The sequence below is a fragment of the Saccopteryx leptura genome, chromosome 6, assembly GCF_036850995.1.
Source record: "Saccopteryx leptura isolate mSacLep1 chromosome 6, mSacLep1_pri_phased_curated, whole genome shotgun sequence".
Lineage (NCBI taxonomy): Eukaryota > Metazoa > Chordata > Mammalia > Chiroptera > Emballonuridae > Saccopteryx > Saccopteryx leptura.
In genome coordinates, this window is record NC_089508.1 from 90,010,529 (window position 1) to 90,035,919 (window position 25,391).

General features: G+C 42.0%; 1 protein-coding gene across 8 annotated transcripts in view; it reads right to left on the reverse strand.

The window, feature by feature from the left end:
* HNRNPC (heterogeneous nuclear ribonucleoprotein C) overlaps positions 1-16,925 on the reverse strand; it is a 79,451-nt gene extending 62,526 nt beyond the window's left edge. For 6 of the 8 annotated variants that reach the window (XM_066388231.1, XM_066388230.1, XM_066388229.1 and 3 more), the window contains exons 1-3: positions 16,779-16,925; positions 16,156-16,199; positions 10,235-10,260 (exon numbers count right to left, since the gene is read on the reverse strand). The gene's annotated coding sequence lies outside the window, so the exon portion shown is untranslated. Of the gene's footprint in view, positions 1-10,234; positions 10,261-10,581; positions 10,747-16,155; positions 16,200-16,778 lie in introns of all 8 variants that reach the window. The other 2 variants (XM_066388225.1, XM_066388226.1) reach the window with 2 other exon arrangements.
* Between the last annotated feature and the right edge of the window lie 8,466 nt (positions 16,926-25,391).

Below are 25,391 nucleotides of genomic sequence, written 5' to 3' on the forward strand. Positions count from 1 at the left end.
CCACAGAAATAAAACACAACTGAGAATGTCTCACTTTGTCCTCAGAATAGTAGTTTAGGGTCTTAAATGTTTTTTTGTGTGATGGTGATAGGTTATACTATTTTTAAGTCCTTATCTTTTACAAATTAATATTGAAATAATGATAAAATTCATCAAATATTTACTTCAAAATAATATGAGGGGGAAGGAAGGGCGGATGGCGGATGCAGTATCATTGAAATAAGATTACCCAAGGATTGTTAAAGAATAGACACAGTTTCTCTTTTGTGTATGTACGGAAATTTATTACAAAATTAAGAGCACCAAATATATGCACACACATATCTGAGAATAAAAATTAAACGTGAAACCTCAAACTATACATACTTCCCCATGTATACGATGCTCACATGTATAAGACACATCTTTAATTATGGAACCCAAATTTGAAAAAGAAATGTATTAAAGTTATTGAACTCAAGTTTTATTCATCATAAAATTCATACAACTCCTCATCCGCGCAAGAAAAACAGAAAATGCAATTTAAAAAATCTACAACCACTGTTTAAGATGCACACAGTTTGAATCCTAATTCTTTGAAAAACAGTGCATATTATACATGGGAAAATACGGTAATCAACCCAGTAATAATTTTTCCTTAGCAAATCAGTAACACATTCTTATTTCTTTCTTAATCTTTTTTTATTTATTCATTTTAGAAGAGAGAGAAGGGGAAAGGAGCAGGAAGCATCAACTTCCATATGTGCCTCAACCAGGTAAGCCCTGGGTTTCAAACCAGTGACCTCAGCGTTCCAAGTCAACAGTTTCTTCACTGTGCCACCACAGGTCAGGCACATTCTTTTAAACTTATCAAACACTACAGACACTGAAATTCAATGTCCAACCCTGAAATATAAGAAGATGCAGGTAATTCACAAACTAGAAATTATATTACTCACACTGCCAGTAAATAAACTGTTATCTTTTGGGAGAGCAACCTAGATTGAAAAATTTTAAACCATGTATGCCCTTGAACAATTAAATTTCTGGGGTTTAATCATAAAAGAAAATTAATGGGGTTTACAAACATTTAGTCCCAAGACTGTTCAACTGTCTATAAAACTTTATAAAAGGAAAAATTTGCCTGGCTGCATGTGGTGGCACAGTGGACAGAGCATCGACCTGGAACACTGAGGCAGGTGGTTCGAAACCCTGGGCTGGAATTTTCCAGTCAAGGCACCTACAAAAAGCAAGTAATGAACTAAAGTGAAGCAACTATGAATTGAAACTTCTCATTCCCCCCATCCCTCTCTGTAAAATTAATCAATAAAATATTTTTTAAAAAAGGCTTAGTGGTATCTGCTTTAAAATATGGGGAGATATTGGAGGAAACCATAAGGGCCCAACAATAGAGTTTTAATGAAATACTGTGTAAACAGGCAGCATAATACTTTGTAGCTATTAAAATTCTGAGATCTTATCTACTAACATTTTGTTAATATTATGTTCATGTTTAGTAAAAATATGCATATATATGTATATATATGCTACTTAAATGTATATGACATGACTTTTTTGAAAAACCTATATATATGCAAAAAACCTGAACTTTTATTTTAGGCTGGTCTGCATTTTCTAAATGTTGTATGAGTATACATCCTTACTTAACTTGGATTAAGAAAAAGTAAAAAAGGGGTATCTTCTCTTAACACCTCCCACATTAGGCCCTGGCCGGTTGGCTCAGTGGTAGAGCATCGGCCTAGTGTGCAGGAGTCCTGGGTTCAATTCCCAGCCAGGGCACACAGGAGAGGCGCCCATCTGCCTCTCCACCCCTCCCCCCCTCCTCTCCTTCCTCTCTGTCTCTCTCTTCCCCTCCCACAGCAAGGCTCCATTGGAGCAAAGATGGCCTGGGTGCTGAGGATGGCTCTTGGCCTCTGCCTCAGGCGCTAGGATGGCTCTGGATGCGACAAAACGACACCCCAGAGGGGCAGAGCATCGCCCCCTGGTGGGCATGCCGGGTGGATCCCGGTAGGGCGCATGCGGGAGTCTGACTACCTTCCCGTTTCCAGCTTCGGAAAAATAAAATAAAAGAAACAACAAAAAACCTCCCACATTAATCTCAAGTCATTTGATTAGTTTTTCTTTTAAATTCAATAAAACTACAACTTAGCCCTGACTGAATAGCTTGACTGGTTAGAGCATTGTCCCGATACACAATAGTTGGGTAGATGCCCAGTCAGGGCACACAAAGGAACAGACTGATATTTGTCTCTCTCTCCTTCCTTTCCTCTCTCCATAAAATCAATCAAGAAAAAAATATATAAAAGACCCCCGCACACACAACCTAAAGCACACTTTACGCCTGACCTGTGGTGGCACAGTGGATAAAGCATCAACATGGAATGCCGAGGTTGCCAGTTCAAAACACCAGGCTTCCCTCAAGGCACATATGGGAGTTGATGCTTCCCGCTCCCCCACCCTTCCCCTTCTCTCTAAAATGAATAAAAAATAAAAAGCACACTTTCTTACCCCAATTTTAGCCAGAATTTTAAAAATTAACACAAATAAAAAGTTTAAGTGATGACTATACTTAAAAAATTATATAAGGAATGACAGTGCACTAAATGATTATATCATTTGCAGAATACAGAATTTTAGTTAAGGAGGCTAGGAAAAATTACACTTAACATGTAGCTACTAAACTAGTCCTAAATGTTATCCCAGGCCAGCCAGAAAAGCCTAAGGCTGGTTCGATTAACTCCCAGAAATTAGTTCTAAAATCAACTCAAAGCCATACATAGGCTAATTCGGAACAGGTAACAGGAAAAATTTCTAGTGATACTGGAAATCAGATCAGGTAGGAAGAAAAAAGTCAAATGTCCTCCTAATCTGATATAGCTACCTCTTAAAAATAGTTATGCATTCTCACATGAGAATCTAATTTTTAAAAAATTACAAAGTTCTGCCCGACCAGGTAGGTGGTGGAACAATAGATAAAAGTGTCGGCCTGGGATGCTGGAACCAGGTTCAAAACCCTGAGGTCACTGACTTGAACACAGGGTCACTCGCTGGAGCGTGGGATCATAAACATGACTCCATGGTCACTGGCTTGAACCCAAGGTGCCTGGCTTGAGCAAGGGGTCACTGCCGCGGTTGGAGCCCCCCCCCCCAAGGCACCTATAAGGAAGCAATCAATGAACTAAGGTGCAACAAAGAATTGATGCTTCTCATCTCTCTCCCTGTCTGTCCCTTGTCTCTCCCTCTCAAAAAAAAAAAAAAAAAAAATACAAAGTTCAGCCACATGGCGTAGTATGTGTAAGTCCCAGATTAGATTTCTGGTCAGGGCACACAGGAGACAACCACCTGATCCTCCATCCTTCCTCCTCTCCTCCCCTCCCATCTCTCTCCCCCTCCTACAGCCATGGCTCTATTAATTTGATTGGTTCAAACACAGTGGCCCCACGTGCTGAGGATGGCTCCATGGAACCCATGCCTCAGGCACTAGAAATAGCTAGTTTGAGAGCATGGCCCCAGATGGGGCTTACTGGGTGGGTACTAGTCAGGGTGCATGTGTGAGTCTATACCCGTCTCACCTCCCCTAACTTGGAAAAGAAAAACATATATAAAGTTCTTTCAAATTTTTATTATGGCCCATCACAAGCAACACAGCAGCTTCTGTCTTGAAGTGTTAACCTGACTCATACCATCACAAACCTATTTTAAGGCCGTTTCTTAACTACCAAAACTGCTATTAAACCCATGAAACAGGTTGTAGTTATACTCTTTATACCCACAGTACCAGAAAAGTTGAAATATATCTACAATAAATTTAATTAGAAGCAAAATATTGTTGCTCATTTTAATAGTCTTCAAAGCACATAGAGCAAAAGTTTTCTTCCACCTTTTTAAGTCCCTCTCCCTGGTCAAGAGGTAACAATGTTATTTCTTTGTGTATCTTTCCAGGTTTCTGTTTCTCTTTTCATATCAGAAAATAAAAAGCTAGAGCATTTAGTTGGGGAAGCAATGAGCTTGAAGAGCTGTGAGGGAAAATATCACCCAGTGGTCTTTGTGTAAGAACCTAAACTACCTGAACAGGCGGTGGTGCAGTGGATGGAACATCAGAGTGGGACAAAGACGACCCAGGTTCGAAGCCCCAAGGTCACTGGCTTGAGCATGAGATCACAGACATGACCCCATGGTTGCTGCCTTGAACAAGGGGTCACTTGCTCTGCTGTAGGCACCCCTCCGGGTGAAGGCACATATGAGAAAGCAATCAATGAACAACTAAGGAGCTGCAATGAAGAAGTGATGCTTCTCATCTCTCTCTTCCTATCTGTCCCTATCAGTCCCTCTGTCAGTTTGTCATAAAAGAAAAATCTAAAAATTTATTTCTTGATTCGGGGGGGGGGGGGGGGGAGAATAACATCAATTTGTTGTTCCACTCATGTTTTCATTGGTTGATTCATGTATGTGCCCTGACTGGGGATCGAACCCCCAATTTTGGCATATCAGAATAATGTTCTAACTGAGCTACCTGGCAAGGGTTTAAAGGAAAAACTGACAAGATTTTCTATAGGTCAAAGGTGAGGTATCAGAAAAAAAGTCAAGGCTAACCAAATTATGGCCTACATGACATGAAAACTGGAGTTTCATTAACTGAAATTTCAGAATAACACTGCAGAAGAAATTGGTCTAAGGCAGTGACTCATCAGTCAACAGAGCCAAATATCAACAGCACGATGATTGAAATTTCTTTTGAGAAGGTACATTCCTTATCGAGGTAGCGCCCACACATGGTCTTTTGTGGAAGGGCCACACTCAAGGGGCCAAAGAACTGAATGTGGCTCGCGAGCCACAGTTTGCCAACCAAGTTGGTCTAAGGGAAGAAAAGCAGGAATCCCAGTTTTGAATTTTTAAGTTAATATACTCAACATTCAATAGTTTGGAGCCTGACTGGTGGTGGCGCACAGAATAGTGTATCTATCTGGGATGCTGAGGTCCCAGATTCAAAATCCCAAGGTCACCAGTTTGAACACAGACTCATCTGGCTTTAAAAGTGTGGGATCACTGAAATGATCCCATGGTTGCTGGCTTGAGGAGTGGGTCACTGGCTCAGCTGGAGCTCCCAAGTCAAGGCATGTATAAGAAGCAATCAATGAATTAAAAGTGCTGCAACCCTAGGTTCATACTTCTCATCTCTCACTAAAAAAAAGTCCAAAACAGTTTATTTGGGAGGGAAAGGGTCAGTAATGAATACTTGGAATACTTCCCACGTTGATTAGTCAGTTTAGTATGATTACGAGTTGAAATCTGCAGATTAAATCCATGCTTCAACCCAACCAGGCGGTCACGCAGTGGATAGATGTGGACTAGGATGCAGAGGGCCCAGGTTCGAGACCCTCAGGTCACCAGCTAGAGTGCGGGCTCATCTGGTTTGAGCAAAGCTCACCAGCTTGGACCCAAGGTCACTGGCTCAAGCAAGGGGTTACTCGGTCTGCTGAAGACCCACGGTCAAGGCACATATGAGAAAGCAATCAATGAACAACTAAGGTGTCACAACGAAAAACTAGTAATTGATGCTTCTCAGCTCTCTGCGTTCCTGTCTGTCTCTATCTCTCTCTCTCTCTGACTCTCTCTGAAAAAAAAAAAAAATCCATGCTTCACCATTTATTAGGTAATTAAATTCTGTGCTTCAATGTTCGTATCTCCAAAATATAAATTTTATTGAAGGTTATGATGAAGATTAAATACCACAAGAACTTTAACAGTGATGAAAACATGGCAAAGTGTCCAGATTATTACATCCAAGAGAAAGGAATTCAGGTTCTACTTCATTTTTCCTTTCAATAAGAAAGCAAATACAGGGGGTCCTCGGATTACTAGTCTCAACATAGTTTCAAGTTTACGAAGTTCACTCCCATAAAAACTAAAAAATTGAAACATGAGTATTTCAGCTTGCGCCATTAGCATTGAACTTACAGGCTTTGTGGGTATACTAGTTTGGTTGTCCTCAGTGGAAGAATTACACAGTAGCGTAGTATGTTTGTTTTTATATTCTAGATTATGATTTTATAACTGTTAGGATAGATAAGTGACAGGCCAGGGTGGGTTTCGATTTACACCAAAATTCGAGTTGTCACTGTCACAGATATGAACTATGTTGTTACCCGAGGACTCCGTTCATCATGCCTGACAAAGCAGGGGTTGTTAGAGAAATAACCATTAGGCTGACCAACCTGTTCTGTCTAAACTACATTTGCTCATTAATACACAGAAAACTAATTAACTAATTTGAAAAACCAGGGCAAGGAGCCTGAGGCCTAGGATCACTACTTTCAAGAGATAACTACTCTAATAGGTCTTTTAATTTATTGTCCTCCTTGCCCTTAGTCCTCATCAGTAACATTCCCCACAAAACAGCCAGAAGGAAATTCCAGAGAAAAGAATCAGATCTCTCCATCCTCCAAAGCCCTTCAAGAGATAATCTAGATCAGGGGTCCCCAAGCTGCGGCCCTGAGGCCATCTATCCGGCCCCCACCCAACTTCCAGAAGGGGCACCTCTTTCACTGATGGTCAGTGAGACGCCGCAAAGCGCGGCGTCGCTCACTGATAGTACTACTTCCGGTGATGTGGGATACATGTGTCACGGCTCCGGAAGCATGTCATATCACTTGTTACAGCTAGCAGTGACAAATATGGAACCAGACATTGAGCATCTCATTAGCCAAAAGCAGGCCCATAGTTCCCAATGAAATACTGGTCAGTTTGTTGATTTAAATTTACTTGTTATTTATTTTAAATACTGTATTTGTTCCCGTTTTTTTTTACTTTAAAATAAGATATGTGCAGTGTGCATAGGGATTTGTTCATTTTTTTATAGTCCGGCCCTCCAACGGTCTGAGGCACAGTGAACTGGCCCTGTGTGTAAAAACTTTGAGTACTCCTGATCTAGATCTTAAACATGGCTCGACAAGAACTTGTATACCACACTTGGTACTTGTTTACTTTCAAATTTATACTGGAGAATAGTCACTATGCCAAACCAGTGACTATTCTTAGTAATATCTCTTACTGTGAGACCTATTTTTTCCTTCATTATCTGCTTTCAGACATGATCATCTATTTTCAGATCTCACTATCAACATCTGTTCCATTAGGGCAGAGGTCGGGAAACTTTTTGGCTGAGAGAGCCATGAACACATATTTTAAAATGTAATTCCTTGAGAGCTGTACAACAACCCGTGTACCTTATGCATTATCCAATAAAAATTTGGTGTTGTTCTAGAGGACAGCTGTGATTGGCTCCATCCACCTGCCACCGTGAACACGAGCGGTAGGAAATGGATTGTAATATGTGAGAATGTTCTACATTTTTAACATTATTTTTTTTTATTAAAGATTTGTCTGCGAGCCAGATGCAGCCATCAAAAGAGCCAAATCTGGCTCGCGAGCCATAGGTTCCCGACCCCTGCATCAGGGTCTCTTCACTGGCAGCACTCTTGCACCTCCACCTTGTAAATTTGGTTCCTCTATCATTTCACCCTGTTCTTTCATTTTATTGATGTAGACTGTGAGGGGCAGAGAACAATGTTTTGTTCATCTCAATATGCCTAATGGCATTTTTCAGAAAAAGCAATCAAATATTTAATGAATAAGCATTTCTATTTGAACGTTCCACAAACATCTCAAAGATAAATATTTAAAGCGCTTTCTCTTACTCTCAAACCGAAGCTATTTTGGTTACCTAAAAACTGTTGTCATCCCAGAAGCTAGAATCCTAAGGGTCATACCAAATCCCTCTTCATACCACAGCCACCAACCAATCCTCCTAAACTATCCCTCCTCTCTAATCCCAATACCATTGCTTTTGACCAGGTTAGACCAGGTCATTACTCTTCCTTGTACTGTCTTCCTTATTTATCACCTACTTCCAATCTCATTTTTCTCTAAGCCAGTGGTAGTCAACCTGGTCCCTACTGCCCACTAGTGGGTGTTCCAGCTTTCATGGTGGGCAGTAGCGGAGTAACCAAAGTATTAAAAAAAAGATAGATTTGGCCCTGGCCGGTTGGCTCAGTGGTAGAGCGTCGGCCTGGCGTGCAGAAGTCCCGAGTTTGATTCCCGGCCAGGGCACACAGGAGGAGCGCCCATCTGCTTCTCCGCCCCTCCCCCTCTCCTTCCTCTCTGTCTCTCTCTTCCCCCCTCCCGCAGCCAGCGAGGCTCCATTGGAGCAAGGATGGCCCGGGTGCTGGGGATGGCTCCTTGGCCTCTGCCCCAAGCGCTGGAGTGGCTCTGGTCGCAGCAGAGCGTCGCCCCCTGGTGGGCGTGCCGAGTGGATCCCGGTCGGGCGCATGCGGGAGTCTGTCTGACTGTCTCTCCCTGTTTCCAGCTTCAAAAAAATACAAAAAAAAAAAAAAAAAAAAGATTTAACTATAGTAAGTTGTTTTATAAAGATTTATTCTGCCAAACAGTGAAAATCCAACATAAAGTTCTTGGTAAGTAATTATTATTATATGCTTTAACTTTTAACTCTGCTTTATAAATTTTATAAAGTAAAGTTACTTCCCTACTTTATAAATCACCATTACTGAGGAACCGGTGGGCGGTTAGAAAATTTTACTACTAACAGAGACACAAAAGTGGGCGGTAGGTATAAAAAGGTTGACTACCCCTGCTCTAAGCCATTTCCACACTATCAGAATGACCTTTCTAAGAAGGAAAATCTAATGCCACTCTCCAGTTTAGAATCTCTCAATAGCTCACCACTGGTTTCTAGATAAAACAAACTCCTTGGCATGGCATTAAAATACGCTGTTTACAAAATTAGGCGGTATTTTTATCACTTCATATTTATTTTGAAATATCCCCTAATTTTGTAAGCAATAGATTTACATATAATCTGGCCTTCTCTAAAATTCATTTCATCTCCCTTTCCCTTAGAAGCTTTTCCTAACTTCAGTTAACCATTTTTGCATGCTTCTATACGTTCTGTACTTACCTCTAAACACACGACAGTCTCACTCTCCCTAGGCTGAGTCCCTGAAGAACTGTTTTACCTTTTGTTTCCACAAAACCAGAAGAACATGACCCATAAAATAATGGTTTAATAGAATTAGTAAATAAGGAATTAAACTGAACCTATAGTGAACAGCAGCCACACAATGACAACAGAGATCACAGTAGAAACAGATTTCAACAGAGCATTAATAAAATTTGGTTCTAGAAACAAATATTTTCCATTCTTTTCCAGATAACCTCAGGACGTTTTACTTTTGTCCATTCTATAGTCCTCTGAAGCTGCCTTCAGTATTCACTTCAACTAAGTTTTACCATTTCAATAAGAGTAAGAAAAGGAGTCAAGTACACAATTTACTCTAGTACCAAAGCAGGGAATATACCTTTAAAAATCATTCTTTTTCACCCCAGCACAAAAGGATTAACCCTAACATTTCCAGAAGCTTTCACCTACACATCATCAACTAAACTCAGACTGGTTTATTTCCTAGTCTTCACAATGAAACCAGTGGACCTCACACCTCTTACCATCACCCAGGAAGGGTGTACATCTGTTCCGAAGGCCCCCCTGGCTCCAGGGCATCCTGGTTGCCGCTGCTCCAGGCTGGGCATCCATGTTGCTGCAGCTTGTGGTTTGTGAGGGGTAGTGTACAGGAAGAGCAGGACGGGATTTCAAGGAAAACAGGAGGAAGATGGCTTTCTGGGAAAATGCCATCACCATCATAGGTGTTAAGTAGTACCACACACATTTTATTGCAGCACAGTTTAAAAATTTAACAAATGAAAGATTAAAAATAAAAAAAAAACAAAAATAAAAAAATTAAAAATACAGACGTCCAGAGATGCTCTAAAACAGTTAAGGTAAAGATCAGGAAAAATAAGGTCACAGACTTAACAGCCAGTAAAATTCTTTCGAGCGTGGGGGAGGGGATGAGGGCAAGGGTGGGGTTGGGAGAGAAAAGGTTCCTGTGATCAATCCATTTAAAAATGCTAATGCCTTCACTTTCTCTCCCAAGATGCAAAACTCCAAAGTCAATCAGGAGGCCGGAGAAATTCTTATGAACATTCAGAAAAACTCGATTTTAATCCGGTTAAAAATCATCAGTCATCATCACCATCATCATCACCATCATCAGTATAATAATAATAATAATAATAATAATAATAGTAACTAGTAACAACAATAAAAAGGAAATCAGCGGAAAGTCAGGAAAAATGTAAAAAAAAAATTGGAATAACTTACTGTAGCTGAAGATCAAAAAAATCTCACTGTAAAAAAACAAAAATAAAAATAGCCCAGATTAGAAAAACGGGAGGTGCAAAAATGTCAAGTCAGTCAAGTTCATTTTTCTCTTTCCAAAAGCAGTTTCCACAAAAACCGCAAGGGTAAAGTTCTCAGTAGCAGACAAGCAAAGCCCTTTCCACATCATCAATCAATCTTAAAAATACACGAGGAAGTAGAGAGGTCAGTTTATGAGAGGCTAAAAGGCTCCTCCTCCTCTAACCCAACTGCTGCAGAAAAAATAGAAATTTTAAAAATTACATCTTAAATCCAAGTCCCGTTTTTGGAAACAATTTAAAAAAAAACACCTGTAAATTTGCCGCAGTGCACACCAAGTTGCATCATTATGTTTAAAATGTTTTTTATAAAATCAGTTTTGGAATGGGAATGTGTGTGTTCTGGAAGGGTGGGGAAGGGAGGTTAAAAATCAAAGCTGAGCTCCAGTGAGTAGGGATGGGGTTCGCCTTGCTGCCCTGTGAAAGGAGAAGGGACAGATTGAGTCAGAGTTCCTCAGAAATGTTGTGCCCTAAACCCCCAAGACAGAAACATCTGTCCATTGCATCTACACATTTTGGTAAAGCATAACATTCCACTGGGATGGGGAGAGTCTCTACAGAATCACTTCTACCAGTGACTGTCTTCAAAATTTGACAATATCAGTAGTTAACTAAAATTAAACAAAATATGTACATGTATTCCCTTAAGGGTCTCAAAAAAAGGTTTTAAATTCAAACATTCATCTTGATAATTAGTTTGGGCAAAGAAAATATAAAAAAGGCAGGCCAACAGATAAAGAAGTGAGCAAATCTCAAATATCAAGATCAATGAAGGTTAGCAAATTCATGGATTTTTAAATTTTAAGTCCATGTCATTCTTCCTATAATAGACTGAAGAATGGTCTACCATGAAGATAACATAAAAGATAACATCTATTCTCAAAACCAATGAGTGGCCTGACCAGGCGGTGACGCAGTCAGTGGAGAGAGCATTGGACTGGGATGCGGAGGACCCAGGTTCGAGACCTGAGGTTGCCAGCTTGAGCAAAAAAAAAAGCTCACCAGCTTGGACCCAGGGTCACTGGCTCGAGCAAGGGGTTAGACTGCTGAAGGCCCTCAGTCAGGGCACATATGAGAAAGGAATTAATGAACAACTAAAGTGTCGCAAGGAGAAACTGATGATTGATGCTTCTCATCTCTCTGTTTCTGTCTGTCCCTATCTATCCCTCTCTCTGACTCTGTCCCTGATAAAAAAAATAAAAAAAAAGGAAAAAAAAAAGAAACAATGAGTGAACAAGCCACAAGACCTGGTAAGTTCTCAGTAGGGAGGAAAGATGCTTTAGAAAAAAGGAGCACAAAAAAAAAAAAAGGAGGAGCACATTAATCTACTCATTGACAGAATGAAAAACCAAAGATGAAGGAAAAAAAGAGTATGGCTACTGAATATTTAATGTCAAAAGCAGGTAAAAAAATTATGGTTAAGAAATTTGTTTCTGTGGTCCCACTATTTATAAACTAGTATATGTAGCTAATTCCAAGAATCTGATATATAACACACTAAAAAATAACGTGTATGATACTGGCTGTCTCACAGAGAGAACAAGATTTGCAATTAGACTGCAGGTTTTTGAGTAGGTAAGAATGAACTGGTTGCACTCACATTTCAATATTCAGCCAGGAGGTTTTATTCTCATCTCCAAATGTCAGTAAACCAAAATAATGGGATTGATGTGTTAGCTGTGCAAATGTACACACTACAAAAAAAGTTGTAGAAAAATGTACATTCTTTTGAATGTTATTTCCAAGTCAGTGTTTGAGATGTATAGATGATTTTCTTTCTTGATACTACCCTGACCCTGGTACTTAAAATTTTCAGAATGTTAAGTAACTTTGCGGCTCATCTATAAACAAATTATTTGCACATGTGTCACAAGACATAAACTTAAAAAGCAGTTAATATAAAAAGACATCTTTCAAAGTCAAAAAGGTTATCTCCCAAGATATGTAAACTGATGAGCTATCACTCATTAAAATAAAATAAAAAACCAAACTACTTTAGCACATAATTCCATTGCCTTGTAATTAATAGTATACCTAGATCCCTTTTAAAGGGCTATTCTCAGAGGTCTGCCAACTAGTATCACATGGCACTTAGTAGAAAATGCAAATTCTCAGGGCCCACACCAGACTGACTTAATTAGAAACCCTAGGGCTGGAGGGCCCAGCAATGCTTTAACTAGCCCTCTTACTGATTATGTTGTCAGCTCTGTTTAAGAACTGTGAAAAATTTAATGAGGAGCCTCTATTCCCCTAGTTAAAATCAATTCTTTATAAACAAAGTGCCTCATCCTTCCAGGGTACTGACAGCAGGGTTGAGCACCACCAAGGATTTGCATGTTCCTGATAACTTATAAATCCAAAAAAATAACTTTTCATAGTAAATATACCAACAGAATTAAAAAACAGCCCTATAGTAATCTTTTTTCCCTTTATAATCCCCAAATTTCCAGTATTTAAGAGAACACATGCAGTTACGCTATATCAAATAGTTCTGGTTTTCACCAGTTTTCTAGTAAACCTAATTTACAAAACCATGGGCCCAGACCAGGAAGCTCAGTTAGAGCAGTGGTTTCCAACTACCAGTCCTGGAGCCAGTTCCCCAGAATGTTGTGCAGGTCCACTAAAGAGTTACCCACCCAGATGTTGTATGGAGATTATAGTATAACGGTGGTTGAAAACCCCTCCATCGTCCTGATACGCAAAGGCTGCAGGCAGGTTTGATCCCTGGTCAGGGCACATACAAGCAGCAGCCGATGAATGCACAACTAAGTGGAACAACGAATTGATGCTGCTCTCTCTCTCTCTCAAACCAGTATTATAAAAATATATATATTGAATTTACAAAACCATAATATTCCCTGATCCCAAGAATGAGTGATATACATGTTAAGTATGAGCAAATACTTATAAAGTTGTCCTCAAACAAAACTAACAAAATTACTTAAAAGACTGAAATACATTTATTAAAGGCAGTTAACATTGATTAATGATATACGAAAACTGCTTTTAACATAAAACTACTTCAGTATCTTTTCCAGCTTTCCGACAACAAATGAGTTACAGCGATGAGAAAGTAAAATAGAAATCTAATTAAGTGACTTAGATTTCTATTTTACTTTCCGACTTCTAACTCATTTGTTTTTACATATATATATATATACACACACACACACATGTATATACATATAGTATATATGTATCTGAAATTCAGAAAGTTTAAGTCAAGTCATTTGCCTGACACAGATAATAAACCAGCAGAGGGGTGAATACAATCCAGTTATCTTAATTCCTAGGCCAAGATTCCTTCAACTGTTACACTCCCCAGTTAATCTCTCACAATTTCACCAATTAAAATAACCTTTAATATTAGAATAACTAGGTATTTTGAAATTTATTCCTTGCCTGTTTCTAACTCCAACCAAAACAACATTGCATTTTATGTGAAACCCTCCTAAGACCTAATTACAAATATAAGCTATGTTTACATTCTCTACAGAAGGAACAGCAAATACCACCAAGCACTCCCATGGCATCAGCATGGAAAACAAAAAGGTCAGAAGACCAGCAATTTAGTCATCCTTCTTAAACCCTTCTTCTCTACCCAACATGTTAACGTTGCTAATGCCTACCTATTTGAAAACACATCTAGCCCTTGCTGGGTCGCTCAGTAGATACGTCAAGGTTGTGGGTTCAATCCCTGGTCAAGGCACATACAAGAATCAACCAATGGGGCCTGACCTGTGGTGGCGCAGTGGATAAAGCGTCGACCTGCAATACTGAGGTTGCCGGTTCAAAACCCTGGGCTTGCCTGGTCAAGGCACATATGGGAGTCGATGCTTCCTGCTCCTCCCCGTTCTCTCTCTCTCTCTCTCTCCCTCTCTCTCTCTCTTTCCCCTCTCTCTCTAATAAAAATGAATAAATAAAATCTAAAAAAGTAAATAAATAAATTTAAAAAAAAAAGAATCAACCAATGAATGAATAAATAAGTGGAACAAATTAATGTTTCTCTGTCACCCTTCCCCTCTCTAAAACTTTAAGTTAAAATTTTTTAACCACATCTAGAATTGTTTCAGATATTAATTTTGTAGCCAAAGCAGTTCAGATAGGCATTAACTCAAAAGAATTGTTAAAAAAAAAAAAAAAAAAAAAGAATTGTTAGCCTGGTACATGGTGATATAACACCTCAAGGCAAGTCAAGTGCCCTTCAGTTAATTTCAACTCACTTAGAACTTATCAATTCCTGACATTACTTTTTATTAAATAAATGATTACCTAAATTAAACAATCACCATGCTTTATCACATTTCTAACAATTCTGTAGTAACAAATTTTAGTTTTAAACCCATGTAATAAATAATAAATGTTTAGGCTTTAAAAAAAAAGGGGGATACTTCTGATTCCTATTACATTACAATGTAAGGACTCAACTAATACATGGGTATCTAGAATAAGAGTACTTTTACTTCCTACCCAGCAAGTTTTTATTTATTTTTTTTTTGTATTTTTCTGAAGCTGGAAACAGGGAGAGACAGTCAGACAGACTCCGCATGCGCCCGACCGGGATCCACCCCGCACGCCCACCAGGGGGCGATGCTCTGCCCCTCCGGGGCGCCGCTCTGCCCGACCAGAGCCATTCTAGCGCCTGGGGCAGAGGCCAAGGAGCCATCCCCAGCTCCTGGGCCATCTTTGCTCCAATGGAGCCTTGGCTGCAGGAGGGGAAGAGAGAGACAGAGAGGAAGGAGAGGGGGAGGGGTGGAGAAGCAGATGGGCGCCTCTCCTGTGTGCCCTGGGCAGGGAATCGAAACCGGGACTTCTGCACGCCAGGCCGACACTCTACCACTGAGCAAACCGGCCAGAGCCCCAGCAGGTTTTTTTTATTTTATTTTATTTTATTTTTGTATTTTTTCCGAAGCTGGAAACCGGGAAAGACAGTCAGACTCCCCCATGAGCCCGACTGGGATCCACCCGGCACGCCCACCAGGGGGCGTTGCTCTGTTGCGACCAGAGCCACTCTAGCTCCTGGGGCAGAGGCTAAGGAGCCATCCCCAGCGCCCGGGCCATCTTTGCTCCAATGGAGGCTTGGCTGCGGGAGGGGAAGAGAGAGACAGAGAGGAAGGAGAGGGGGAGGGGTGGAGAAGCAGATGGGCTCTTCTCCTGTGTGCCCTGGCCGGGAATCGAACCCGGGACCCCTTGCACGCCAGGCCGACGCTCTAGCACTGAGCCAACCGGCCAGGGCCCCCAGCAGGTTTTTAAAAGGATAAATTTACCTTGCAGTATTGGTTTACACTGTGCTTAATAACATTAATTTGTGAGAATAACACATCACAAAAATTAAAATCAACTAAATCTTACACAATAAAAATACAAAAACAACCATTTCTTGGATAAGAGAATGTGATATTTCTTTGAAACCTCTGCAATTTTTATAAAACTTAACAAAATTTTAACAAGTTTCAGAACCTAGCAAATAGGAGGCACTACAATATTTAATAAGAAGTATTTTATGAATTTGTCAGTTTAAATGGTCTGAAAAATTAATGCCAGATTATCCTGAAAATTAAACTTGAAGTTTATCTTCTTGGGACATTACATTATAATAAATACAATTTTTGCAACTATTTTTCCCAAGTGCAGTTTGGGAAGTCCCAGTTACTGCTAGTGGTTACTGTAATTATGTTCTTGTAAAAATTCAAATACAGTACCTTTAGTGCCTAGTATTCCAATAGCTAGGTAAAACCACCTGATTTTTAACCTCGTGGTCAAATTCCTTAGTAGTTATGACCCTGGCAAACCAACTCAGTTTCTAAGAAAGATAACAATACCTACCTCAAGCAAAGTTCCACTAACTTTTGTTTCAAGTGATCTGTCACCTGCAGATAAAAAGTCAGCTTTAATTATTATTGCAAAGAGAACACAATCTTTTAAACAGAGGTCTATCATTTTCTCAGAGAAGTAAAACAAAAGTAATCAGAAATAATGAACCTATTGTTATAATTATTCTTATGCCCCGCGGTACGCTCCAAAATTTAAAAGCTTGCGGTACAACGTCTACTTGGTAATCCTTCCCGAAACCCCGCCCAGTTTTTAAATTTAACAGGAAGCATCAGCACTACATTAACTTCAACTACGTTAACGAGCAGCTCGATCTTCCCTTTCGTGATCTCTCTTGGGAGTCCTCATGATCTTGAAAAATGAAAGGAAAGCAGCCGTTAACACACAAAAAGAACAAAAAAAGGACATTTCCCCTTCTGGTTGTGGCCTCGAGGACACTAGGTTAAATCTACTCAGGGGCTGAGGCCTATAAAACTCGCTCCCACAGACGATTTAACCCCCCACTACAAGACAGAGTAAGGGCCTCATCACCGACGGAAGGGTTCTTTCGTCCTCCCACAACCCTTGCGCTCCTGGAGGAACCCAACACCTCCCGTGCTTCCGTCTCCTCTACTTACCCGGCGGGAGAAGGGAGAAGAGATTCGATTCTGAATCTCCTACTCCCGGGTTCCAAGTGGAGATGCCGACTGCTGCTCGAGGTCAGCAACGCGGGCAAAACCACTCAGTCTCCGTCTCTTCACAAAATGGCCCCCGAGTCTCCTCTGCCGCCGAGGCGAAGGCCTAGCCCCCGCCCCACTCCTGAGACTCTTCCTATTGGCTGCAATTTTTCTCGCTCCCGCTTCTAATTAGACAACTCTACCGCTCTTCACAATTCTGCCCAATCACAATCAGTAGTGGGTTAGACTAAGCGAAAGAATTTCCACATGCGTGAGCGAAACTAATTTGTGACTGGTTATTATTCCTGTCATTCATCTCCTTAGAAATGCTTATTGGCCATTGCACCTAAGGAAGCGCTGGGTGGAAACTCGCCTTTGTATCACGCACCGCTTCACATCCGGGTATCCGGGAGGTTTGATTGGCGACCGCGGGAGCCTATCTCTGCTCCCTAGAGGGTCTATAGAAGGACCGCCCATATCTTGGAATTCCCGCTGCGCTCGGGCGGGGATGCAGTAGGGGATTTGGGTAGGTAGCGGGCACCGGAAGGACCTCCCCTATCTCCAGACCTAGGAATAAGTTGAACCGCCAAGTGAATCTTCCGCCATTCGGTGTGGATACAAAAAAGCGTTTTTTTAGAGCGATGAGGGAAAAGAGAAGACTCAGCCACGTGCAAAAACCTAATAAGCCTGGCAATTTTTCCAACCTCAAATTCCTTCTCAGTACCAGACTGGAATGTCAGCTCCCTCCTGGACAGCTTCACTTAGCCTGTCAAGCCTATCTTCATAAAACCCATGTCTCACCCAAACCAACTAACTTACCTATTCCTGTCTACTACAAAAAGCAAAGGAAGTCTAAAATGCTGGCCTGAAATACCCCATCCTCTGGCCACCTCATCTCACTAATACACTACACAAGCCAACCAAATTGGCCTAACATCTGTCTCCCCCTTCCCCTACCAAAATATGGGCCCTTGATTCCATCATCCTGAAATGACCTGTCTCCAACCTATTGACTCAGGTCATCGCCTGCCAGTCCTTTACTAAGAAGCGGGAAGATTTCCCTCCACTGTTAGGGAAAGCAAGGTGCAGAACAAATATTTTAAGGGATATATGTATCTGTAAATGAAGTTGGATGCATTAGTTTGGAATAAGTTCTGAATTCCAGAGAGATTCACAAGGACGCTATCGGTTTCCTATCAAGTGAGAAAACTTAGACAATTTAGTAATGAGTTTGATATACTTTATTCAAGGGAAAACAATGCATGAACTGGAAGAGTTCCGTGCCTGGTAAGCAGTAGCGTTCCTCAGTAGCTTCTTGAAGGATTTCAGGCAACAAAAACTTGTAGAAAGTAAAAACTGGCAGAGCAGAAACGGCATGATTGTCTGGGGCCGATTATCTGACTTTATTTAAAAAGATCACTCTTGGCCAGGAAGCTCACTCGGTTAGAGGGGAATCCCAATATACTAAGGTTGCAGGTTTGATCCCTGGTCAGGGGACATACAAGAATCATCCAATGTGCCTGACCAGGCGGTGGCGAAGTGGATAGAGCGTCGGACTGGGATGCCGAGGACCCAGGTTCGAGACCCCGAGGTCGACAGCTTGAGCGCAGGCTCATCTGGTTTGAGCAAAAGCTCACCAGCTTGAACCCAAGATCACTGGCTTGAGCAAGGGGTTACTCGGTCTGCTGAAGGCCCGCAGTCAAGGCACATATGAGAAGCAATCAATGAACAACTAAGGTGTCGCAATGCTCAACAAAAAACTAATGATTGATGCTTCTCATCTCTCCGTTCCTGTCTGTCTGTCCCTCTCTATCCCTCTCTCTGACTCTCTCTCTGTCTCTGAAAAAAAAAAAAAAAAAGAATCACCCAATGAATGTATAAATAAGTTTAACAATAAATCAATGTTTCTCTCTCTCTCTCTGTCTCTATAAAAATCAGTAAGTAAATAAAAATTTTAGGAAGATGAAGGAACAAGAAGAGCCCAGAGTTGCATGGCCTTTGGTGATTGAATGACTGGATTTCTGGTCAAGCAGAGCTTTCACAGGAGCAAGAAACTTAATTTGTTTAGGTGACATCCTGGCAGAAGCAGCTCCATCTTGAGCCTGGAAATTTATTTCAAAATACATTTGGGGAGTTAAACTTTTACCTTATTATTTTAGGCTAATTCATTTATTTATTTACTTTAAGAAAGTTTTTTAGACCTGTGGTGGCGCAGTGGATAAAGCGTCGACCTGGAAATGCTGAGGTCGCCGGTTCAAAACCCTGGGCTTGCCTGGTCAAGGCACATATGGGAGTTGATGCTTCCAGCTCCTCCCCCCTTCTCTCTCTCCTCTCTCTCCTCTCTCTCTCCCTCTCTGTCTCTCTCTCTCTCTCTCCCTCTCTCTCTCCTCTCTAAAATGAATAAATAAAATTTTTAAAAAAGAAATCTTAAAAAAAAAAAAAAGAAAGTTTTTTAGAGAGAGAAGAGAGAAATGAGAAGCATGAAGTTTGATTTGCTGTTCATTGATTGTTTCTCATTTGTGTCTTGATTGGAAGGGTGGCTACAGCTGAGCCAGTGACCCTGTCTGTACTGAAGCCAGCTACCTTGGGCTTCAAGCCAGCAACCTTTGGGCTTAAGCCGATGACCCTATGCTCAAGCTGGTGAGGCCACAATCAAGCTGGTGACTTCAGTGTTTTGAATCTGGGTCCTCAGTGTCCCGGGTTGATGCTCTATCCACTGGGCCACCACAGGTCAAGGCACATATGAAAAAAGCAATCAATGAACAACTAAGGTGTCACAATGAAAAACTGATGATTGATGCTTCTCATCTCTCCGTTTCTGTCTGTTCCTATCTATCCCTCTCTCTGACTCTGTCTCTGTAAAAAATAAAATAAAATAAATTAAAAAAAAGAAAATATGGGGTCGGGAGGGCCCTGTAATTGCTGCTGGCAAGAAAAAGCATACCCAAAAACCACATCTTGCTTTATTTATAGGGCAAAGTGAGGCCATTAGCAAATCTTAACTTTATACCAAACAAAGGATAGAAGAAAATTGCCTCCAGTCTTTCCAGGGAACATGGTGGTGGGGGGGGGGGGGTAGTGTAAACAGTCCAGCACCACAGTTTAACAGTTTTTTACAACTTAATCAGGCAAGTGAGGTGGGGGCCTGGGCAGACTGTCAGCTTACAGCCAATTCCCTACACTTCTGTCCCCAAAAAATCTAAACTCCAAAAACCCTGTTGGTTTTTTGGTCCCAACAGGCACAGATTTCTCTGGAATACCGTAGGGCGCACCTGGAAATCTGGGCACACCAGTGCTCCCTGGCGCACACTTTGAGAACCACTGCTCTAGTCTGTTACCAATGGATTTCATGTAGCCCCCTTAAGTCTTTCCCTTTGAATCTGATGTTTAAAATAAGTGATAAAACTGCCATTTTCTGGAGCATTTTCTCAATCATTTGAGATTTTGTCTCCTGAAAAAAATAAACTCACAAAAATCCTCACAGGTTTGGAAGTTTCTTATGTGAACAATACCAAATATTTTTCTGCATCTTTTTCTTTGTCTCCTTGTTCTTCTTTTCTCATCCTAGCAATGACCTAAATCTAGTTTCTTATAGGTTAAGCCTTCCTTAACTCACCTGCCATCTGTTCTCCTCTGCTCTAAAGCACAAGACTTTATCCTGAGGTAATTTTTCATTACAAAGTGCTTTTCAGTTGACAAGTCTTACATTTAGTAATTAGTGCTTATTTTACTTTTATGTAAGAAACTGACCTTTTGAGCAAATATCTAAATGATATAAAAATATTATATAAGCTCTGGTCCAGATCCTTTTGTGTTAAGCACTTAAATGGACATGAGCACGTATGAGAGCAAGGACAATGAGACAGGTACAGAAGGGCACCAGGGCAGAAAGCCCCAGGTGCCTAACAAAGGGCAAAACTGTAAAAACAAGAACCTCACCTTTCTTCTCCTAGCATATCACTGGTTATGCAGTTTAGACCCCCTGACCTTTCATATCACTGGTGATGCACATTGCTAGTCATGTGGTAGACTTCCTTAGAAGAAGAACAAAGTCAGGAGAATAGCCTCAAATGACCCTCATGCAAGTCCTTGCATGATTTCTCCCTTAAGCATTAAGCCCTAAAGATAACATCTAGGCCTCCTTTATGCTTAAGCTCCAGGCCCAGAAAAACAGCAAAACCAGATCAAGTGACTCCACAGTTGACCTCAGGACCAGCTGCGATGAGGATGAAGAATATGACATGACAAATGACCACCTGCCTAGCTGCCAACAAATCAGTGGAGATCACAACCCTGAAAGGACACACCTGAAAGGCTGATGAATATTCTATTGACATCCTCCCCAGGGATCAACCCTAAAATCCCAGCCCTTAAAAGGCCTAAGGCTGGGGGGGCCCAGTGCTTATCTCTCTATGGAGTATCCCCAAGCCTTTCCCCATCCCCTTCTCCCAGGCAAGTTTTCCTTGTCTCTCTCTCCTAAGCTCCAAGGGCCCTTCTTTTGTCTCTATAACTTGCAAACTTAATAAAGCAAAAGAAAGCCTTGCTAAATTTCTATGAATTGCCTGACCTGTGGTGACACAGTGGATAAAGCCTGGAATATTGAGACTTGAGCCTGGGATCATCGCTGGCTTGAGCAGGGGGCTCACTGACTAGGATAGACCCCTGGGTTGGCATGTATGAGAAAACAAATCAATGAACAGCTAAAGTGCTACAACTATGAGTTGATGTTTCTCATCTGTCTTCCTTCCTGTCTGCCCGTCCCTGTCTCTCTCTTTCTAAAAATTAATTAATTAATTAATATAAAAAAGTAGAATGGTGGTTAACAGGGATTGAAAGAAGGGGAAGACAGGGGTTATTGTTTAGTGCAGGGGTCCCCAAACTATGGCCAGCGGCCGCATGCGGCCCCCTGAAACCATTTATCCGGCCCCCGACGCACTTCCAGAAGGAGCACCTCTTTCATTGGTGGTAAGTGAGAGGAGCACATTGACCATCTCATTAGCCAAAAGCAGACCCAGAGTTCCCATTGAAATACTTGTCAGTTTGTTGATTTAAATTTACTTGTTATTTATTTTAAATATTGTATTTGTTCCTGTTTTGTTTTTTTACTTTAAAATAAGATATGTGCATAGGGATTTGTTCATAGTTTTTGTTATAGTCCGGCCCTCCAATGGTCTGAGGGACAGTGAGCTGGCCCCCTGTGTAAAAAGTTTCGGGACCCCCGCCTGATCTGTGGTAGCGCAGTGGATAAAGCGTCGACCTGGAAATGCTGAAGTCGCCGGTTCGAAACCCTGGGCTTGCCTGGTCAAGGCACATATGGGAGTTGATGCTTCCAGCTCCTCCCCCACTTCTCTCTCTCTGTGTCTCTCCTCTCTCTCTCTCTCTGTCTCTCCCTCTCCTCTCTAAAATGAATAAATAAAAAAATTTAAATATAAATAAATAAATAAATAAAAAGTTTGGGGACCCCTGGTTTAGTGGGTGTAGTGTTTCAGTACTATAAGATAAAGTGCTGGAAATTGGTTTTACAATAATGTGAGTATACTTAACACTATTGAACTGTACACTTAAAAATGGTTAAGATAGGCCCTGGCCGGTTGGCTCAGTGGTAGAGCGTCGGCCTGGCGTGCAGAAGTCCCTGGTTCGATCCCAGCCAGGGCACACAGGAGAAGCGCCCATCTGCTTCTCCACCCCTCCCCCTCTCCTTCCTCTCTGTCTCTCTCTACCCCTCCCGCAGCGAGGCTCCATTGGAGCAAAGATGGCCCAGGCGCTGGGGATGGCTTCTTGGCCTCTGCCCCAGGCGCTGGAGTGGCTCTGGTCGCAACAGAGCGACACCCCGGAGGGGCAGAGCATCGCCCCCTGGTGGGCATGCAGGAGTCTGTCTGACTGTCTCCCCATTTCCAGCTTCAGAAAAATACAAAAAAAAAAAAAAATGGTTAAGATAGCCTAACCAGGGATGGCACAGTGGATAGAATGTCAGCCTGGGACGCTGAGGACCCCAGTTCGAAACCCAGAGGTCACTGGCTTGAACATGGGCTCATCTGGCTTGAGTATGGCATCAGCTTGAATGTAGGGTCAGCAGCTTAAGTGTGGGATCATAGATATGACCCCATGGTCACTGGCTTGAGCCCAAAGATAGCTGGCTGGCTTAAAGCCCAAGGTTGCTGGTTTGAGCAAGTGAGATCACTGGCTTGGCTGGAGCACCCCCTCCCCACCCGAGTCAATACACACATGAGAAAGCAATCAGTGAACAACTAAGGTGCCGCAACTATGAATTGATGCTTCTCATCTCTCTCCCTTCCTGTTTGTCTGTCTGTCTCTCTCACACTAACAAACAAACAAAAACATATATGCACTAGAAATTCACATAAGCCCTGGCCGGTTGGCTCAGCGGTAGAGCGTCGGCCTAGCGTGCGGAGGACCCGGGTTCGATTCCCGGCCAGGGCACATAGGAGAAGCGCCCATTTGCTTCTCCACCCCTCCGCCGCGCTTTCCTCTCTGTCTCTCTCTTCCCCTCCCGCAGCCAAGGCTCCATTGGAGCAAAGATGGCCCGGGCGCTGGGCATGGCTCTGTGGCCTCTGCCTCAGGCGCTAGAGTGGCTCTGGTCGCAATATGGCGACGCCCAGGATGGGCAGAGCATCGCCCCCTGGTGGGCAGAGCGTCGCCCCTGGTGGGCGTGCCGGGTGGATCCCGGTCGGGCGCATGCGGGAGTCTGTCTGACTGTCTCTCCCTGTTTCCAGCTTCAGAAAAAAAAAAAAAAAAAATTAAAAAAAAAAAAAAAAAAAAAAAAAGAAATTCACATAAGCGTGAACATTCTAAAACAGTAAGGCAAAACGAGCTGTGTATGTCATTCTGGATTAAGGAGAGTCCACAGGGACTCTAAAGGGAAATAAGGCAATTCACAGGGAGTTGAAAAGAGTTCATGTTTATTTTTTTATTTTTTAAAAGACTTTATTTATTCATTTTAGAGAAGAGAGAGAGAGACAGAAGAGTAGCAGGAAGCATGAACTCTGACATGTGCTTTGACTGGGCAAGCCCAGGGTTTTTGTTTGTTTGTTTGTTTTTTGTATTTTTCTGAAGCTGGAAACGGGGAGAGACAGTCAGACAGACTCCCGCATGCGCCCGACCGGGATCCACCCGGCACGCCCACCAGGGGCGACGCTCTGCCCACCAGAGGGTGATGCTCTGCCCCTCCGGGGCGTTGCTCTGCTGAGACCAGAGCCACTCCAGCGCCTGGGGCAGAGGCCAAGGAGCCATCCCCAGTGCCCGGGCCATCTTTGCTCCAATGGAGCCTTGGCTGCGGGAGGGGAAGAGAGAGACAGAGAGGAAGGGGGGGGGGGTGGAGAAGAAAATGGGCGCTTCTCCTATGTGCCCTGGCCGGGAATCGAACCCGGGTCCCCCGCACGCCAGGCCGACGCTCTACCACTGAGCCAACCGGCCAGGGCAAGCCCAGGGTTTTGAACCAGCGACCTCGGTGTTCCATCCAGGTTGATGCTTTATCTACGGTGCCACCACAGAAGAGCTCATGTTTAGTAAACAAATGTTTGCTGGGCTATCTAGAGACAATGGGTCAGAAAGAGAACTTTGATCCTAAGGGATTATTTCCTGTCTTACCATACATAGTTCATATTATACTATAGTTATCTATTGTGGTAGTTCTTACTGGGGTAGGCAGGCCTTCTATCTTAAATTATTTTGTGTAGTTTATGGGGGAAGTTCAATAACTTTTCCTAAGTCTTTCATTTCTTAAAAATAAAATAATCCTCATGCCAGAGAGACGTTTGAGTGTGGCAAATTTTGCTTCCCTATAAAGGATATTAAGCCTAGTAGAAAAATGAAATGGTCTACATTCACTTCACGCTAAGATGTAATGAGGATATTCAGGGAAAAAACAGAAGATAACTGGTTGCCTGAAAGAGGTAGAAGGAAATGTTTAGAAATAAACAAAAGTCAGAAATTCAGAAAAGAGAAAGTAAGATTACCAAACACAAACCTGGCCTACTTCAAAGTTTTGGCCAGCACTATCTCTGCTTAGATCAACCAATAAAGGAAAGAAGACCCAAGATTCACTGTGAAATAATTTGGGCAAGGAACAATATTGAGTGCAGAAAAGGCCAATTTTTGTAACTCTGCCATTTAGACTTGAAAAAAATTATGGTGAGGTTTCCTATTTTCACTGGGAAATTTGTGTTCTAGATGGTTTCCATACTTTCTAATAATTTCCTCCACATTTATTTTATTATTTAATAGGACATAAGGAAGTCACACAGGGCCCATTAAATATTTGCTCACCCTCCTGGGAATCACAGCTTTTCATGTCAGTAACAAAAATGGAAGCTTTTTCTTTTTCTTTGCAGGAGAGACAGAGAGAGAAAGACAGAGAGAGGGGCAGATAGGGACAGACAGACAGGAAGGGAGAGAGATGAGAAGCAATTCTTTGTTGAGGCTCCTTAGTTGTTCATTGATTGTACTCTTATATGTGCCTTGACTGTGAGGCAATAGCAGAGAGAGTAACCCCTTGCTCAAGCCAGCAACCATGGAGTCATGTCTGTGATCCCATGCTCGAGCCAGAAACCCTGT